The following is a 19,647-nucleotide window of genomic DNA, read 5'->3' as shown; positions in this document are numbered from 1 at the left end:
TGAAGTATTTTAAAAGTTAAGTTAGAAGGATCTATTTAGTTTGCAAACAAGTTTGAAAACATTCAAACTATGTTCTTGTTGTTAAACTTTTGTACCACAAAATAAGATAGCTATATATATATGAATCGAATAAGGTTATGAACATAGATTCTACCTCAAGTTCCTTGGATAAGTTTGCTGTAAAAGAGAAGTAAGAAGCTAGAATCAAAAGGGTGATAGAAGTGGATGAAAGATTGGTAGTAAGTTGGTGTTCTTGGAGGGTTTTCTTGAAGTGTTTTTGTATGGTTTTCTTATGGTGTTTTAGTATGGTTTTTGGAGCTAGATCTTCTTGGAAACTTTGCTGAATTGATTAAGGGTTTTAAGGGTTGTGAAAGAGTGTGTGTTTAACTAAAAATGAGGTTAGAAAATGAACTAGAAATGGTGATACTTATAACCTAAAAAAAATGTGTATCATGTAATACATGATAAGATTTTTAGTTTGTAATTTTGTTAATTAGTCAAGTAATCATCCAAAAGTAATTACCTAGCTCTAAGGGCATGAATAATGGCTGGTTAGGTGGTGATTTTGATGTGTATTTACTATTAGTAAATACGTATAGGAGCTAGGTATGATACGAGTACAAATACTCTAAATATACGTATAGAAATTTTGTGAAAAATGGAATGAGGATTCAAATATAGCTATCTTTTGTAAATACACTTATATGGTTTTATGTATTTAAGTCTTTAAAAGTGATTAAATACATTACTTATACAATATATGTATAACATTATAAGTCTTAAGTATTTATGTCAAATAACGTTACGTATAGTTATCGTTTTGAAAACTTAAGTTAGTAGTTTCAAAATACACATATAACTTGTTGTTATTAATACAAAATGAGATATTAAAACATTTATTAATCATGTTAAATATGTATATATACATTTATATACACAAACGTATAATTATCATATATTGTATAGTTCGTGATATCATCGGTCAAACTAGACGGTCAAACGTTGTGTAAAACTCTTTTCGGAAATATAAGTCTCGACAATTTGGATTGCTTATCATATTGGCAAGGTTTAATTTATGTAAATATTAATCTTATAAGTATAGTATGATCGAAAAAGTGCGGGTCAACTTTAGGGTTTTTGCTTATCGTGTCGGAACCATATAGAGATTAGAGTTTAAATTTGGTCGGAAATTTCCGGGTCGTTACAAGTGACCCGAACTTTTCCATGTTTATATATATTAATTGAGATTGATATTTACATGATTAAATGTTTCCAACATGTTAAGCAATCAAACTTGTTAAGACTTGATTAATTGAAATATGTTTCATATAGACAATTGACCACCCAAGTTGACCGGTGATTCACGAACGTTAAAACTTGTAAAAACTATATGATGACATATATATGGATATATATATATAGTTAACATGATACTATGATAAGTAAACATATCATTAGGTATATTAACAATGAACTACATATGTAAAAACAAGACTACTAACTTAATGATTTTTAAACGAGACATATATGTAACGATTATCGTTGTAAAGACGTTTAATGTATATATATATCATATTAAGAGATATTCATACATGATAATATCATGATAATATAATAATTTAAAATCTCATTTGATATTATAAACATTGGGTTAACAACATTTAACAAGATCGTTAACCTAAAGGTTTCAAAACAACACTTACATGTAATGACTAACGATGACTTAACGAATCAGTTAAAATGTATATACATGTAGTGTTTTAATATGTATTTATACACTTTTGGAAGACTTCAATACACTTATCAAAATACTTCTACTTAACAAAAATGCTTACAATTACATCCTCGTTCAGTTTCATCAACAATTCTACTCGTATGCACCCGTATTCGTACTCGTACAATACACAGCTTTTAGATGTATGTACGATTGGTATATACACTCCAATGATCAGCTCTTAGCAGCCCATGTGAGTCACCTAACACATGTGGGAACCATCATTTGGCAACTAGCAAGAAATATCTCATAAAATTACAAAAATATGAGTAATCATTCATGACTTATTTACATGAAAACAAAATTACATATCCTTTATATCTAATCCATACACCAACGACCAAAAACACCTACAAACACTTTCATTATTCAATTTTCTTCATCTAATTGATCTCTCTCAAGTTCTATCTTCAAGTTCTAAGTGTTCTTCATATATTCTACAAGTTCTAGTTACATAAAATCAAGAATACTTTCAAGTTTGCTAGCTCATTTCCAATCTTGTAAGGTGATCATCCAACCTCAAGAAATCTTTGTTTCTTACAGTAGGTTATCATTCTAATACAAGGTAATAATCATATTCAAACTTTGGTTCAATTTCTATAACTATAACAATCTTATTTCAAGTGATGATCTTACTTGAACTTGTTTTCGTGTCATGATTCTGCTTCAAGAACTTCGAGCCATCCAAAGATCCATTGAAGCTAGATCTATTTTTCTCTTTTCCAGTAGGTTTATCCATGGAACTTAAGGTAGTAATGATGTTCATAACATCATTCGATTCATACATATAAAGCTATCTTATTCGAAGGTTTAAACTTGTAATCACTAGAACATAGTTTAGTTAATTCTAAACTTGTTCGCAAACAAAAGTTAATCCTTCTAAATTGACTTTTAAAATCAACTAAACACATGTTCTATATCTATATGATATGCTAACTTAATGATTTAAAACCTGGAAACACGAAAAATACCGTAAAGCCGGATTTACGCCGTCGTAGTAACACCGCGGGCTGTTTTGGGTTAGTTAATTAAAAACTATGATAAACTTTGATTTAAAAGTTGTTATTCTGAGAAAATGATTGTTATTATGAACATGAAACTATATCCAAAAATTATGGTTAAACTCAAAGTGGAAGTATGTTTTCTAAAATGGTCATCTAGACGTCGTTCTTTCGACTGAAATGACTACCTTTACAAAAACGACTTGTAACTTATTTTTCCGACTATAAACCTATACTTTTTCTGTTTAGATTCATAAAATAGAGTTCAATATGAAACCATAGCAATTTGATTCACTCAAAACGGATTTAAAATGAAGAAGTTATGGGTAAAACAAGATTGGATAATTTTTCTCATTTTAGCTACGTGAAAATTGGTAACAAATCTATTCCAACCATAACTTAATCAACTTGTATTATATATTATGTAATCTTGAGATACCATAGACACGTATACAATGTTTCGACCTATCATGTCGACACATCTATATATATTTCGGAACAACCATAGACACTCTATATGTGAATGTTGGAGTTAGCTATACAGGGTTGAGGTTGATTCCAAAATATATATAGTTTGAGTTGTGATCAATACTGAGATACGTATACTCTGGGTCGTGGATTGATTCAAGATAATATTTATCGATTTATTTCTGTACATCTAACTGTGGACAACTAGTTGTAGGTTACTAACGAGGACAGCTGACTTAATAAACTTAAAACATCAAAATATATTAAAAGTGTTGTAAATATATTTTGAACATACTTTGATATATATGTATATATTGTTATAGGTTCGTGAATCAACCAGTGGCCAAGTCTTACTTCCCGACGAAGTAAAAATCTGTTAAAGTGAGTTATAGTCCCACTTTTAAAATCTAATATTTTTGGGATGAGAATACATGCAGGTTTTATAAATGATTTACAAAATAGACACAAGTACGTGAAACTACATTCTATGGTTGAATTATCGAAATCGAATATGCCCCTTTTTATTAAGTCTGGTAATCTAAGAATTAGGGAACAGACACCCTAATTGACGCGAATCCTAAAGATAGATCTATTGGGCCTAACAAACCCCATCCAAAGTACCGGATGCTTTAGTGCTTCGAAATTTATATCATATCCGAAGGGTGTCCCGGAATGATGGGGATATTCTTATATATGCATCTTGTTAATGTCGGTTACCAGGTGTTCACCATATGAATGATTTTTATCTCTATGTATGGGATGTATATTGAAATATGAAATCTTGTGGTCTATTATTATGATTTGATATATATAGGTTAAACCTATAACTCACCAACATTTTTGTTGACGTTTTAAGCATGTTTATTCTCAGGTGATTATTAAGAGCTTCCGCTATCGCATACTTAAATAAGGACGAGATTTGGAGTCCATGCTTGTATGATATTGTGTAAAAACTGCATTCAAGAAACTTATTTTGTTGTAACATATTTGTATTGTAAACCATTATGTAATGGTCGTGTGTAAACAGGATATTTTAGATTATCATTATTTGATAATCTACGTAAAGCTTTTTAAACCTTTATTGATGAAATAAAGGTTATGGTTTGTTTTAAAATGAATGCAGTCTTTGAAAAACGTCTCATATAGAGGTCAAAACCTCGCAACGAAATCAATTAATATGGAACGTTTTTAATCAATAAGAACGGGACATTTCAGTTGGTATCATAGCTATTTGTCTTAGAGAACCAGAATTTTGCATTAGTGTGTCTTATCGAGTTTTTTAGGATGCATTAGTGAGTCTGGACTTCGACCGTGTTTACTTGAAAAATGATTGCTTAACAAATTTTGTTGGAAACTATATATTTTTAACATGTGAATATTATGTGATATATTAATCTCTTAACGTGTTTGATATTATGTGATAGATGTCTACCTCTAGAACAAGTCCCATTGACTCACCTAATAATAATGAAGAGTCAAATGTAAATTGGAATGATTCGTGGACTGATTCACAAGTTCCCGAAGAGGAACCGGAAGAAGAGTCGGAACCGGAAGAAGAATCAGAACCGGAAGAGGAGGAACCGGATGAAGAAATAGAACCGGTGGGGGAAATAATAAAACGGTTAAGTAAAAGAAAATCCTCAACCAACCGACCAAGGTTAATTATGGTCAATGGTGTTTCCGCCAAGGAAGCAAAATATTGGGAGGATTACCAATTCTCCGATGAATCGGATTCCGATGAGAATTCCGATGATGTTATAGAAATTACCCCAACTGAATTTAAAAAGGCAAAAGAAAATAATAAGGGAAAGGGCATAAAAATAGAGAAATCTAATTCCAACCCCGATGAACTTTATATGTATCGTCAACCCCCGAAGTCCTTAAGTTGTAACAATGACCCGGGAACCTCTAAACCACCAGGTTTTTCTAAACCAATGTGGATAACAACGGCTCGTATTAGGGGAAAATCATATATCCCTAGAAACTTGGCAAAACGAACCAAAACCGAAGAAGAAGAAACAAGCGAGTCGGAATAAGATAGTTGTATTCATGTGGTGTAATATATGTAATATAGTGTGCTTATGCTTTATGATATATGTAAAAATTGCTTGTATTAATAAGTATTTTTTTTTATGAATCTAACTCTTGTCTATTTTACAGTATAAAAACGCAAAATGGATAGACAACCCAATATTTTAAGAGACCTACCCGGAGACATGATTGATGAAATCTTGTCTAGAGTCGGTCAGAATTCCTCGGCACAACTATTTAAGGCGAGATCAGTTTGTAAGACATTCGAAGAACGTTCCAAGAATGTCTTGGTTTATAAGAGACTTTCGTTTGAAAGATGGGGGATATCACATTGGGAAACCCATAAGTTACGATGTGTTTACTTTGACGCATATATTGCGGGGAACCCAAATGCTATTTTACGCAACGGGTTAAGAAATTATTTTGACTCAATGTATCCGAATATAGGACTTCATGATTTAGAAAAAGCGGCTAACATGCAACATAAAGAAGCATGCTATGCTTATGGGTTAGTAATGTTCGCTTCTCACCAAAGTGAGAAAAAGAACATCGGGCTACAGCTATTAAACAAAACGTTCCCACAAGTGACGGAGTCGGTAATTGGGGTAAGAAATGAGGTTTTTAGATTGTTACGGGACTGTTGGACATTACGTAACCCTCGTCCCTTTGACGACATTACAACACGCTGTCTTATCAACGGCCATAACGGTTATGTTGCACAAGACCAAGGATGGGAAGTCGTCCTAGTAAAACCAGAATGCATGACTTGTTTCTGGACGTATGAATTACGTGTCTTTATTGCCTTTGCTGAACGACTTGTGTACTAGCTAGAATTATCTTCACAACTATCTTGTATCAAAGTTATTGTGTGCTATATTTCATGCTTTATGTAAAATAAGCGGTATTGTAAGTTTGTAAAATACTGTATAAAAGTTTGAACGCGAAATATTATTATAATCAGTTTTTCATATAGAATTGTAGTAGTTGAATTGTATATTAGCTACTAAGTATGAACTTAACGGGTACCCGAATTTAAACTTATAAAACGCTAATATGAAGAAAAAGCTTTTATAAATGAGTTCATATTATGCTACGAAATACTATTAACTACTCTTAATATTCTGTATGATTAACTTGTTCCATTTGACTATTTTGAAGGAAATGGCACCGACTACTCGACACACCGTGAATATGAATGAAGAGGAATTCCGTACTTTTCTAGCTTCAAACATAGCCGCAGTACAGGTTGCGCTACATACCAACAATAACCTTGGATCTGGCAGTACAGGAAATCGTGTAGGATGCACCTACAAAGAATTCACTGCCTGCAAACCTTTGGAATTTGATGGAACCGAAGGACCGATCGGATTGAAACGGTGGACCGAGAAGGTCGAATCGGTGTTTGCCATAAGTAAGTGTACTGAAGAGGACAAAGTGAAGTACGCTACGCATACCTTCACAGGTTCTGCGTTAACATGGTGGAATACCTATCTAGAGCAAGTGGGACAAGACGATGCGTACGCACTACCGTGGTCAGCATTCAAGCACTTGATGAACGAGAAGTACCGTCCCAGAACCGAGGTCAATAAGCTCAAGACAGAACTTAGAGGGTTACGAACCCAAGGATTTGATATTACCACGTACGAAAGACGATTCACAGAATTGTGCCTATTGTGTCCGGGAGCATTCGAAGATGAGGAAGAGAAGATCGACGCGTTTGTGAAAGGATTACCGGAAAGAATCCAAGAAGATATAAGTTCACACGAGCCCGCCTCCATACAACAGGCATGTAGAATGGCTCACAAACTAGTGAACCAGATTGAAGAAAGAATTAAAGAACAGACTGCTGAAGAGGCCAATGTGAAGCAAGTCAAAAGAAAGTGGGAGGAAAACGGTGATAAGAATCACCAATACAACAACAACAGCAATTATAACAATAATCGCAACAACAATCCTAACAATCGTAACATCAATCGCAACTACAACAAACAGCCCAACAACAACAACAACAGCAACCACAACAATCATCTTAACAACAATAATAACCGCAACAACAACAACAATCAGAAACCGCTATGCCAAAGGTGTGAAAAGTATCACTCGGGGTTCTGCACCAAATTTTGCAACAAGTGTAAAAGAAATGGTCATAGCGTTGCGAAGTGTGATGTCTACGGACCAGGAGTTAACAGAACGAAAGGAACAAATGGTGTCGGAACGAGTAATGGCGGAGCAAGTAGTGTCGGAGCAAGTTATGCCAATGTAGTTTGTTATAAATGTGGAAAACCGGGCCACATTATTAGAAATTGCCCGAACCAGGAGAACACGAATGGACAAGGCCGCGGAAGAGTTTTCAATATTAATGTGGCAGAGGCACAGGAAGACCCAGAGCTTGTTACGGGTACGTTTCTTATTGACAATAAATCTGCTTACGTTTTATTTGATTCGGGTGCGGATAGAAGCTATATGAGTAGAGATTTTTGTGCTAAATTAAGTTGTCCATTGACGCCTTTGGATAGTAAATTTTTACTCAAATTAGCAAATGGTAAATTAATTTCAGCAGATAATATATGTCGGAATCGAGAAATTAAACTGGTTAGCAAAACATTTAAGATTGATTTGATACCAGTAGAGTTAGGGAGTTTTGATGTGATAATCGGTATGGACTGGTTGAAAGAAGTGAAAGCAGAGATCGTTTGTTACAAAAATGCAATTCGCATTATACGAGAAAAAGGAAAACCCTTAATGGTGTATGGAGAAAAGGGCAACACGAAGCTACATCTTATTAGTAATTTGAAGGCACAAAAACTAATAAGAAAAGGTTGCTATGCTGTTCTAGCACACGTCGAGAAAGTACAAACTGAAGAAAAGAGCATCAATGATGTTCCCATCGCAAAAGAATTTCCCGATGTATTTCCGAAAGAATTACCGGGATTACCCCCACATCGATCCGTTGAATTTCAAATAGATCTTGTACCAGGAGATGCACCAATAGCTCGTGCTCCTTACAGACTAGCACCCAGCGAGATGAAAGAACTGTAAAGCCAATTACAAGAACTTTTAGAGCGTGGTTTCATTCGACCAAGCACATCACCGTGGGGAGCTCCTGTTTTGTTTGTCAAGAAGAAAGATGGTACATTCAGGTTGTGTATCGACTACCGAGAGTTGAACAAACTTACCATCAAGAACCGCTACCCACTACCGAGAATTGACGACTTATTTGATCAACTACAAGGCTCGTCTGTTTATTCAAAGATTGACTTACGTTCCGGGTATCATCAAATGCGGGTGAAAGAAGATGATATTCCAAAGACTGCTTTCAGAACACGTTACGGTCATTACGAGTTTATGGTCATGCCGTTTGGTTTAACTAATGCACCAGCTGTGTTCATGGACCTTATGAACCGAGTGTGTGGACCATACCTTGACAAGTTTGTCATCGTTTTCATTGATGACATACTTATTTACTCAAAGAATGACCAAGAACACGGTGAACATTTGAGAAAGGTGTTAGAAGTATTGAGGAAGGAAGAATTGTACGCTAAGTTTTCAAAGTGTGCATTTTGGTTGGAAGAAGTTCAATTCCTCGGTCACATAGTGAACAAAGAAGGTATTAAGGTGGATCCGGCAAAGATAGAAACTGTTGAAAAGTGGGAAACCCCGAAAACTCCGAAACACATACGCCAGTTTTTAGGACTAGCTGGTTACTATAGAAGGTTCATCCAAGACTTTTCCAGAATAGCAAAACCCTTGACTGCATTAACGCATAAAGGGAAGAAATTTGAATGGAATGATGAACAAGAGAAAGCGTTTCAGTTATTGAAGAAAAAGCTAACTACGGCACCTATATTGTCATTGCCTGAAGGGAATGATGATTTTGTGATTTATTGTGACGCATCAAAGCAAGGTCTCGGTTGTGTATTAATGCAACGAACGAAGGTGATTGCTTATGCGTCTAGACAATTGAAGATTCACGAACAAAATTATACGACGCATGATTTGGAATTAGGCGCGGTTGTTTTTGCATTAAAGACTTGGAGGCACTACTTATATGGGGTCAAAAGTATTATATATACCGACCACAAAAGTCTTCAACACATATTTAATCAGAAACAACTGAATATGAGGCAGTGTAGGTGGATTGAATTATTGAATGATTACGACTTTGAGATTCGTTACCACCCGGGGAAGGCAAATGTGGTAGCCGATGCCTTGAGCAGGAAGGACAGAGAACCCATTCGAGTAAAATCTATGAATATAATGATTCATAATAACCTTACTACTCAAATAAAGGAGGCGCAACAAGGAGTTTTAAAAGAGGGAAATTTAAAGGATGAAATACCCAAAGGATCGGAGAAGCATCTTAATATTCAGGAAGACGGAACCCGGTATAGGGCTGAAAGGATTTGGGTACCAAAATTTGGAGATATGAGAGAAATGGTACTTAGAGAAGCTCATAAAACCAGATACTCAATACATCCTGGAACGGGGAAGATGTACAAGGATCTCAAGAAACATTTTTGGTGGCCGGGTATGAAAGCCGATGTTGCTAAATACGTAGGAGAATGTTTGACGTGTTCTAAGGTCAAAGCTGAGCATCAAAAACCATCAGGTCTACTTCAACAACCCGAAATCCCAGAATGGAAATGGGAAAACATTACCATGGATTTCATCACTAAATTGCCAAGGACTGCAAGTGGTTTTGATACTATTTGGGTAATAGTTGATCGTCTCACCAAATCAGCACACTTCCTGCCAATAAGAGAAGATGACAAGATGGAGAAGTTAGCACGACTGTATTTGAAGGAAGTCGTCTCTAGACATGGAATACCAATCTCTATTATCTCTGATAGGGATGGCAGATTTATTTCAAGATTCTGGCAGACATTACAGCAAGCATTAGGAACTCGTCTAGACATGAGTACTGCCTATCATCCACAAACTGATGGGCAGAGCGAAAGGACGATACAAACGCTTGAAGACATGCTACGAGCATGTGTTATTGATTTCGGAAACAGTTGGGATCGAAATCTACCATTAGCAGAATTTTCCTACAACAACAGCTACCATTCAAGCATTGAGATGGGGCCGTTTGAAGCACTTTATGGTAGAAAGTGTAGGTCTACGATTTGTTGGAGTGAAGTGGGGGATAGACAGATTACGGGTCCAGAGATTATACAAGAAACTACCGAGAATATCATCCAAATTCAACAACGGTTGAAAACCGCCCAAAGTCGACAAAAGAGCTACGCTGACATTAAAAGAAAAGATATAGAATTTGAAATTGGAGAGATGGTCATGCTTAAAGTTTCACCTTGGAAAGGCGTTGTTCGATTTGGTAAACGAGGGAAATTAAATCCAAGGTATATTGGACCATTCAAGATTATTGATCGTGTCGGACCAGTAGCTTACCGACTAGAGTTACCTCAACAACTCGCGGCTGTACATAACACTTTCCACGTCTCGAATTTGAAGAAATGTTTTGCTAAAGAAGATCTCACTATTCCGTTAGATGAAATCCAAATCAACGAAAAACTTCAATTCATCGAAGAACCCGTCGAAATAATTGATCGTGAGGTTAAAAGACTTAAGCAAAACAAGATACCAATTGTTAAGGTTCGATGGAATGCTCGTAGAGGACCCGAGTTCACCTGGGAGCGTGAAGATCAGATGAAGAAGAAATACCCGCATCTATTTCCAGAAGATTCGTCAACACCTTCAACAGCTTAAAATTTCGGGACGAAATTTATTTAACGGGTAGGTACTGTAGTGACCCGAACTTTTCCATGTTTATATATATTAATTGAGATTGATATTTACATGATTAAATGTTTCCAACATGTTAAGCAATCAAACTTGTTAAGACTTGATTAATTGAAATATGTTTCATATAGACAATTGACCACCCAAGTTGACCGGTGATTCACGAACGTTAAAACTTGTAAAAACTATATGATGACATATATATGGATATATATATAGTTAACATGATACTATGATAAGTAAACATATCATTAAGTATATTAACAATGAACTACATATGTAAAAACAAGACTACTAACTTAATGATTTTTAAACGAGACATATATGTAACGATTATCGTTGTAAAGACGTTTAATGTATATATATCATATTAAGAGATATTCATACATGATAATATCATGATAATATAATAATTTAAAATCTCATTTGATATTATAAACATTGGGTTAACAACATTTAACAAGATCGTTAACCTAAAGGTTTCAAAACAACACTTACATGTAACGACTAACGATGACTTAACGAATCAGTTAAAATGTATATACATGTAGTGTTTTAATATGTATTTATACACTTTTGGAAGACTTCAATACACTTATCAAAATACTTCTACTTAACAAAAATGCTTACAATTACATCCTCGTTCAGTTTCATCAACAATTCTACTCGTATGCACCCGTATTCGTACTCGTACAATACACAGCTTTTAGATGTATGTACGATTGGTATATACACTCCAATGATCAGCTCTTAGCAGCCCATGTGAGTCACCTAACACATGTGGGAACCATCATTTGGCAACTAGCAAGAAATATCTCATAAAATTACAAAAATATGAGTAATCATTCATGACTTATTTACATGAAAACAAAATTACATATCCTTTATATCTAATCCATACACCAACGACCAAAAACACCTACAAACACTTTCATTATTCAATTTTCTTCATCTAATTGATCTCTCTCAAGTTCTATCTTCAAGTTCTAAGTGTTCTTCATATATTCTACAAGTTCTAGTTACATAAAATCAAGAATACTTTCAAGTTTGCTAGCTCATTTCCAATCTTGTAAGGTGATCATCCAACCTCAAGAAATCTTTGTTTCTTACAGTAGGTTATCATTCTAATACAAGGTAATAATCATATTCAAACTTTGGTTCAATTTCTATAACTATAACAATCTTATTTCAAGTGATGATCTTACTTGAACTTGTTTTCGTGTCATGATTCTGCTTCAAGAACTTCGAGCCATCCAAGGATCCATTGAAGCTAGATCTATTTTTCTCTTTTCCAGTAGGTTTATCCAAGGAACTTAAGGTTGTAATGATGTTCATAACATCATTCGATTCATACATATAAAGCTATCTTATTCGAAGGTTTAAACTTGTAATCACTAGAACATAGTTTAGTTAATTCTAAACTTGTTCGCAAACAAAAGTTAATCCTTCTAAATTGACTTTTAAAATCAACTAAACACATGTTCTATATCTATATGATATGCTAACTTAATGATTTAAAACCTGGAAACACGAAAAATACCGTAAAACCGGATTTACGCCGTCGTAGTAACACCGCGGGCTGTTTTGGGTTAGTTAATTAAAAACTATGATAAACTTTGATTTAAAAGTTGTTATTCTGAGAAAATGATTGTTATTATGAACATGAAACTATATCCAAAAATTATGGTTAAACTCAAAGTGGAAGTATGTTTTCTAAAATGGTCATCTAGACGTCGTTCTTTCGACTGAAATGACTACCTTTACAAAAACGACTTGTAACTTATTTTTCCGACTATAAACCTATACTTTTTCTGTTTAGATTCATAAAATAGAGTTCAATATGAAACCATAGCAATTTGATTCACTCAAAACGGATTTAAAATGAAGAAGTTATGGGTAAAACAAGATTGGATAATTTTTCTCATTTTAGCTACGTGAAAATTGGTAACAAATCTATTCCAACCATAACTTAATCAACTTGTATTATATATTATGTAATCTTGAGATACCATAGACACGTATACAATGTTTCGACCTATCATGTCGACACATCTATATATATTTCGGAACAACCATAGACACTCTATATGTGAATGTTGGAGTTAGCTATACAGGGTTGAGGTTGATTCCAAAATATATATAGTTTGAGTTGTGATCAATACTGAGATACGTATACTCTGGGTCGTGGATTGATTCAAGATAATATTTATCGATTTATTTCTGTACATCTAACTGTGGACAACTAGTTGTAGGTTACTAACGAGGACAGCTGACTTAATAAACTTAAAACATCAAAATATATTAAAAGTGTTGTAAATATATTTTGAACATACTTTGATATATATGTATATATTGTTATAGGTTCGTGAATCAACCAGTGGCCAAGTCTTACTTCCCGACGAAGTAAAAATCTGTTAAAGTGAGTTATAGTCCCACTTTTAAAATCTAATATTTTTGGAATGAGAATACATGCAGGTTTTATAAATGATTTACAAAATAGACACAAGTACGTGAAACTACATTCTATGGTTGAATTATCGAAATCGAATATGCCCCTTTTTATTAAGTCTGGTAATCTAAGAATTAGGGAACAGACACCCTAATTGACGCGAATCCTAAAGATAGATCTATTGGGCCTAACAAACCCCATCCAAAGTACCGGATGCTTTAGTACTTCGAAATTTATATCATATCCGAAGGGTGTCCCGGAATGATGGGGATATTCTTATATATGCATCTTGTTAATGTCGGTTACCAGGTGTTCACCATATGAATGATTTTTATCTCTATGTATGGGATGTATATTGAAATATGAAATCTTGTGGTCTATTATTATGATTTGATATATATAGGTTAAACCTATAACTCACCAACATTTTTGTTGACGTTTTAAGCATGTTTATTCTCAGGTGATTATTAAGAGCTTCCGCTATCGCATACTTAAATAAGGACGAGATTTGGAGTCCATGCTTGTATGATATTGTGTAAAAACTGCATTCAAGAAACTTATTTTGTTGTAACATATTTGTATTGTAAACCATTATGTAATGGTCGTGTGTAAACAGGATATTTTAGATTATCATTATTTGATAATCTACGTAAAGCTTTTTAAACCTTTATTGATGAAATAAAGGTTATGGTTTGTTTTAAAATGAATGCAGTCTTTGAAAAACGTCTCATATAGAGGTCAAAACCTCGCAACGAAATCAATTAATATGGAACGTTTTTAATCAATAAGAACGGGACATTTCACCAAGTGCCCACGGTTAAGCATATACTTTTCATACTGTTTTGAATACGAAATCTCGTGGTCTACATTACATTATTGTTTACATAAAACTATAGCTCACCAACATTCGTGTTGACTTTTTAAAGCATGTTTCATTCTCAGGTAACTAAGACGTATATTTCTTCCGCTGTAATAAACTTGCTGTGTTAGACTTCCGCTGCATTGTTAGAGATGTCTCTTAAGCATGGACTTTTATTTTGCATTCACTACTTATGTTTAATTTGAACCATGGTTTGTAATGATCTAAATGTCACGTACTATTGTTAATGCTTTCTACTCGTAGAAGCACGTTACTTTTGTAAAAACATTTGTCGTTGGGAAAAACTTTATCTTTTTATGAATGCAAAAATCTTGTTTTAAAAGAGCATATAGTGTTATACCGTGTAATGGACATGTTGTTGATGATCCATACCATGATGGTTTTGGACGGGGCATCACAAAAATTAAGTTTATGAATAAGTTTAAACTTGATTTAACTTGATGTCTTGCAACATGCTTAATTTTTATTACTTGCTTAAATTGTCAAGACATCATTAACTTACTTAATTAATTACAAACAAGTTCAAATTTGAATACTAGCATGCTTTGTGATTAAAGTGGTTTGTGTCATCAGTGACATGTTGACCAACCAATAGAGATTTAGCAAATGTTTTAATTACAAATAAAGGATTATGACAAAACTGAAATTGCCTCAAATGATTATCATGACTTGTATCCAAGAATGTTAGACTTTTCACTTTGAGCATGACAAGTCACTATCAAGGCAATACATGCAAGGTAAATGGACATTTAATGCATATAGTACTTGTATAGGATGTTGGGTATCTTTTGCAGGTAAATGGGCATTTAATGCGTAAACATAAAATGTAAATGTAAATGTAAACGTAAACGAAAATAAATATATATAAGGGAAAACGTTTGATAATAATGATGATAATAACAATTATAATAATGATTAATGTCAATAATTATTTTATAATAATAATAATAATAATAATAATAATAATAATAATAATAATAATAAAATTAATAATAGTAATAATAATAATAATAATAATAATAATTATTATTATTATTATTATTTTTATAATAATAATAATAATAATATCAATAATAATAATAATAATTATAATTACTATAACTATAATAATAATAATACTAATAATAATACTAATAATAATACTAATAAGAATAATAATAATAATAATAATAATAATAATAATAATAATAATAATAATAATAATAATAATAATAATAATAAAAATAATAAAAATAATAAAAATAAAAATAATAATAATAATAATAATAATAATAATAATAATAATAATAATAATAATAATAATAATAATAAGAATAAGAATACTAATAATAATAATAATAATAATAATAATAATAATATAATAATAATAATAATAATAATAATAATAATAATAATAAATTCTGGAACTAACTGTATAGGGGCGTTTCTGGCGTAATGGTTTGAGAATCATGACCGGAACGCCTCTATGAAATTTGATGATATACTAATAACAATTCTCTTTGGTGTCAGTATTCTTGAATGTACAAAAAAAGAATAAATCTACTTCGTCGTTTTACTGGATCACTGTAGATATAATAATAACAATTCTCTATGGTAATTTTCAAAGGTGAATTTAGTGTATTATTATTAAATTAATTTAATGAAAGCTATGATAAATAAATTTACAAAATATAACAAACAACGTGTATAACAAATAAAGATTAATAGTACAAACCTACAAGGAAAGTACATGATGTTAATTATTATTATTATTAATTATTATTTTAATTATTATTATTAATCTTACATACTAAACCTCCCCAAAATTTGGTCGTTTCAGTTTTACCGAGTTGTCGTTTTGAGTTCGCGTTCACACTACAAATGGTCCTCCAACTTTCGCACAAATTACACAACAACTCCTCAACTTTACACTTTTTTAAGGGTAAAAAACGTAAATTTATAATTTAATTAAAATAAAAAAACCTTACTCCACCCGAATTTATAACGGGTCCTATCTTCTCGCTCGGTGCGAGTTAAATTTTTCCGAGGCCACCGTTCAACTCGAAAAAATCTCACGAACCCAACGAGACTAACTATATGCAAAACGGACATCGTTAAAAAAACACTAAATAACGGGCCCTATATTCACGCTCGGTGCGAGTTAAATTTTTCCGAGACCACCGTTCAACTCGAAATAATTTTACGAACACAACGCGACTAACTATACGCGAAACGGACATCGTTAAAAAAAATAAATATTTCGGGTTATATTACATACATATATATACATATACAACACGACTAACTATACGCGAAACGGACATCGTATATCTAAATTGGACCGCGCGTCGAATACAACCGCAGCAACGCGCGGTCGGATTTTTTCTGGTTAACACCAAAGCATATCATGATGAGATGAACAATAACCTTCATGTATTGGGTCCTACTCATCAACACCATTCCAATAAAGATCTACCAACAATTAATTAATTGTAATTTACTAACAATCAAAAGTGAAATCAGAAAACTAAACCCCTTATCAACACTGTTTTATCATTCAAATAAAAACTTAGACGTGATGCCATAACTGGTAGTACTTTCACATTAAACTTCATCGGAATGATCGAAATTTGAACTCTAGAATCTCGACGATCATCGATCCAAATCCTGACATGCTCGAAAAACTAATAGTTACCACCTTTTACCTGATCAGTTGCAGTATCATTTAGAGATCCAAAAAAGAGAGATGTTTTTATATCATATTCATATTCTATTTATTATTAGTATTTAGTATTAGTATTCATATTCTATTTTTTATATCATATCCAAATCCTGACATGCTCGAAAAACTAATAGTTACCACCTTTTACCTGATCAGTTGCAGTATCATTTAGAGATCCAAAAAAGAGAGATGTTTTTATATCATATTCATATTCTATTTATTATTAGTATTTAGTATTAGTATTAATAATAAAATGTTAATGACAACATATTGTTCCAAAACATATGTTTCGGCAGGGATATGCAAGCCCTGTGTTGACACTGTCAACCCATCCAGCCGCACCCCGTATGCCACTGGAGGCTGGCGAAACACCTTCACCCATAAATCACCACAATATGCCAGCACCCAGATTCGAGCCTGCGTGAAGTCATTGTTCCAACACTTACATATGTGGAACCGAGGGGATCACAAGGGCCGGGTACCGTTGAAGCAACTTCATTGGTGTTAATGACAACATATAATTGGTTTTATTTAATACTTAAAGAAGAAATGACAGAATATTGGAGAGGTGGGGTGAGGGTGGGGAGACTGCTTCTTCTTTTGCTTTTTAGTTACCATCACTACCACCACTATCACCCTGTGCTTTCCATTTTCTTTGAAACATTCCTTTTTTTTTTTTTCATTCTTTTTTCCAACTATTTCAATTTTATTTTATTACTTTTATTATTTCTACATTATACCAACCTGTCATACCTTAAAATCCTCCTGTCTATCTGTATCTCTTTCTCTTCATCTACAATCCAACCTGCACACACTTCTTGTGTTTAATGATCCTCTAGAATTTATGAAATGGTATCGTTTTGTGATGATCATTTAACTTCATGCTATGTTTTGTAACAGAATTATTATATTATATGATCACTATAATGTAATGTCAACTTTTTTTGTTTCTTGTTTAATGATTCCAGGGAACACCGGTAAACATCATCGTTGGATCACACGTTTGGGCAGAGGATCCTGAAGTAGCATGGATCGATGGTGAGGTGATCGATATCAAAGGCAATAATGCTACAATTGTTACCACAAATGGTAAAACTGTAAGTGATTGTAAAATCTTCATTGGATTCTGCATATTGTACAGTAACTCATGCTATATAAAGTAAAAGTTAACTAAAATTGAGACAGATAAGTCCTTCATATTCTGTAATATTATTCTTATAAACTATATACTCATCATTCTTCATTTCTTTAGCTTCACGATGATCCGCAACATAGGTAGCAAAATTGGGTGGGTCGGGTTACAGATTGAAATGAGCATAGGTCAAAACAGTAGGGGTTAGATAAGAGTTGGGTAGGATGACCTACAAAAACTTAATTTTCTAGTTTTCATAATTTCTATAGCTAAATAATGTATGAAATATGGTTACAAGTTACAACAAACAAATAGAAATAGCATTCCCATTGTTATCAATAATATGGTTTGAAAAGTTGTAACTTGTAGTTTGACCCAATAGAAGTAAACTACAACCCAATCAACCCATACTTGGGATCAACAATGTTGTTTTAAATGATTATAACCTAAATTCTCTAAAGTAGCTTAGGGTATCAGTACAAAAACTAACAAGAATATATATATATATATATATATATATATATATATATATATATATATATATATATATATATATATATATATATATATATATATGTGGGCAGGATCAATGGAGAAGTAACCAATCGGGGGGAAGCGGGGGAAGCAAAAAAAAAAAAAAAATTCGTTTTTTGAAAAAACTTTGTTCACGAACATTATAGATTGGATGAAAATAAGAACATTTAGAAAAGACATTTCGTGATGAATGTTATTATTTTGGCGGGAAAACGATCGACAAAAATAACATTCAAGATAATATTGTTCGTGAAGAATGTTAACGGTTTTTTTTTCCATGTTTTGTGAAGTAAAATTTAGCCCGATTTAGAGTTTATGGTTTAGGGTTTGGTGTTTTGGGTTTATTCCATAAACCCAAAACACAAAACCCTAAACCCTAAACTCTATACTCTAAACTTTAAACCGTTCGTGTTAAAAACTCAATCTAAATCCTAAATCTAAATCCTAAATCTAAACCCTAAACCCTAAATTTCTAAACCCTAATATCTAAACCCTAATATCCAAACCCTAATATCTAAAACCTCAACATACGCTCAAAAAACACGATAATTGTTATATATTACTTCTTCGAGCGTTTTCCCGCCAAAATAAAAACATTTATCACAAAGTGTCTCTACTAAATGTTCATATTTTCATCCCATCTATAATGTTCGTGAACAAAGTTTTTTCAAAAAACGAAAAAATAAAAAAAAAAAATTTGCTTCCCCCCGATTGGTTACTTCCCCCTTGATCCTACCACTATCTATATATATATATATATATATATATATATATATATATATATGGGCAGGATCAATGGGGAAGTAACCAATCGAAGGGAAGCGGGGGAAGCAAAAAAAAAAAAAATTTCCGTTTTTTTTGGAATTTTTTTTTTCCGCCATCAAGATCACACGAAAATATGAACATTTAGAAGAGAC

This window comes from Rutidosis leptorrhynchoides, chromosome 1 (assembly GCF_046630445.1).
Source record: "Rutidosis leptorrhynchoides isolate AG116_Rl617_1_P2 chromosome 1, CSIRO_AGI_Rlap_v1, whole genome shotgun sequence".
Lineage (NCBI taxonomy): Eukaryota > Viridiplantae > Streptophyta > Magnoliopsida > Asterales > Asteraceae > Rutidosis > Rutidosis leptorrhynchoides.
This window is presented reverse-complemented; position numbering follows the sequence as displayed.